Source organism: Magnolia sinica, chromosome 11, assembly GCF_029962835.1.
Source record: "Magnolia sinica isolate HGM2019 chromosome 11, MsV1, whole genome shotgun sequence".
Lineage (NCBI taxonomy): Eukaryota > Viridiplantae > Streptophyta > Magnoliopsida > Magnoliales > Magnoliaceae > Magnolia > Magnolia sinica.
The window spans coordinates 54,312,188-54,314,528 of record NC_080583.1 but is presented as its reverse complement, the minus strand read 5'-3'; the positions used below and the strand labels follow the sequence as shown (position 1 = coordinate 54,314,528).

Below are 2,341 nucleotides of genomic sequence, written 5' to 3'. Positions count from 1 at the left end.
CTGACAAACATCCTGGATCTTGAGCATGATCCTGAGATTGACACACATGATCATCACTCGTGCAATTCACTAAGAGCTGGTGATCTGGACATAGATTGTTGACAGTTTTCATTTAGGTGCAGCAAGCATTTGATTACATAATCTGATGCCTAAAAGCCCAGCAAAGACCATTCTCACACCCCAATGTCAACTGAGGAGAAAAAAAGAAGAAGCAAAAGCTCATCATCACACTTCGCATTTTAAACTAAGAAGATAGCTAAACATAAACGATGTTATAACTTACTTGGCAACTGAGAATCATGGCCCCAATAGTTCCACAATCAGTGCAATACATCACTACCTTCACTTAAGGGGATCCATGTTGATCGCCGTATGACCATCAGACATACTTTTGGCATAACATACAGGGACGCCCAAACACTGCCTTCCAAATTACAATCTTTTACATAGAGGCAGTCACAAGTATCTTCAGCTCACAGCCATGTGATCGCAAGGAAGAGAGAACATCAGAGTTCAACCATGCAACAACAATTCCCTATCTTGAGATGAGGCACAGGGGGTAAGCCAATCCTTAAATAACTGAACTGCAGGAGAGCAAGATAGACGTGTAGCTGAAATAATCAAACCGTAAGACAGCAATTGCTTTCTATTTTTCTATTCTAAAAAAGAAAAGGTGGGCAAATCCTTGGAATCAAGCTGTAGAAAATGGATTAAGGGCCCATCATTTCTATTTTTCTATTCTAAAATATTCTTATAAGAAAAGCTTTAGAACTTCTATCACAATAAAAGATCCCAAGAAACAAAAAATAGTATCTATGAAGTAAATGAAACAAGGTAGAAAAAAAGGTCCCAAGAAAAGCAATTGCCTATTAAAACTCATGAAAGAAATCCAAAAAAATGGTATAAAAAAAAAAAAAAAACCATAAAAAAGAATTCATTCATAGCAAAAACAGATTGTTGAGCAATGTGTTGTACCTGTCGAGCATCGTATTAATACTCAACACATGGAACTTAAGAGTATGCAAGCTGCATCCATATTTTCTTTTCATGTCTGGCAGTGTTCTGTTGATGTGTCACCCAGAGGAAGATGTAGTGGTACAACCTGAAGGAATGAGCTGGGAAAACATCATTCTGTTATTATCTAAGATGGATTCAGATTATATCTAAACAAGAAACAACTGATATGGAAATAAATACCAAGCCATGAATTTGAATAATAATCAGAACTTCAACGATGAGATACCTCACATGTGCCACAATTCAATTTCAAGCGCCCCAAATATGTTGTGTATGCCACATGTGCAACCGTCCCATACATGTGAAATGTATTAACACATGCTGATAACCATTAGTAAATGTTTCTTCATGGATTTTTTTTTTAATTTTTTTAATTTTTTATTTTTATTTTATTTTTTTATTTTTTTTTATTGTGTGTGTGTGCCAAACAACAGCTTTGAAGATAAGTTGAAAAACCAAACAACAAAACTGCATATCCTTTTCACGGCTGCTTCCTAGAAATAAAGTTTCCTGAGAAACACTATTTCGTTTCCCAAAATGGGTGAACATAGAGTCAAATCAAGTTTCTAAGTTTTTAAACTTCGGTTTATAGCATCACTCTTCTGGTGATTGCATGAAGTACATATCAGAAGCAAGAGCTTAGATACAGAAAACTGAAGGAGCTCAAATACACTGGAGATGCACACCATCAGTACAAGAATCATTTAAGTTGATGAATCACTTTCATAACAAGGTGAGTAAATGGATGGCTCCCAAACATCTCCTCTTCTAAGTAGTCTTGAGGATCGATGTCAGGTGGACCAAACGGCAGAAACACGGCCCACTGGAGGATGGAGATCTTCCATTTACATAATCGGTAATGTAAACCTTCTCCATTGTGACACCCTTGATAAGTATATGTGGAATTTTCTGCCAAAACCATGATCGCCGGCAGATCAGATTGCAGATCCACACTGTCCACCTTGTGGGTCCCATCCATGGATTATAGTCATTGACTAACTAATCTGAATTCTTCCTTTCATGTTGCAGGAGTCGAAGTTGCTCAGAGATTCACATACACTGGCATCTCAACAAATCTGATCATGTATCTAACCATTGTCTTGAACGAGTCGACTGTGTCTGCAGCTAAGAATGTGAACATTTGGAATGGTGTAGCCACCTTACTTCCGTTGCTGGGAGCATTCATCGCAGACTCCTATTTGGGCCGCTACCGGACCATAATCATTTCGTCGTTCTCCTGGTCAGCTTCTCTCTTTCTACAACATCTTTTGTTTTCTCTGTTTGTAAAAACTTGAAAACCTCAGCTCCTCTCAGATCAGATTTC

At 37.8% G+C, this 2,341-nt stretch overlaps 1 long non-coding RNA gene across 2 annotated transcripts; it reads right to left on the bottom strand.

Annotated features, from left to right (window-relative positions):
- Nucleotides 1-208: 208 nt before the first annotated feature.
- On the bottom strand, nucleotides 209-1,323 carry LOC131219153 (uncharacterized). 2 transcript variants are annotated; one of them, XR_009158019.1, is made up of 3 exons: nucleotides 1,244-1,323; nucleotides 976-1,115; nucleotides 209-611 (listed from the first exon to the last, which is right to left on the bottom strand). It is a non-coding gene; the product is annotated as an uncharacterized LOC131219153 (long non-coding RNA). The 2 variants fall into 2 exon arrangements; XR_009158018.1 differs by having other exon boundaries at nucleotides 209-584.
- Between the last annotated feature and the right edge of the window lie 1,018 nt (nucleotides 1,324-2,341).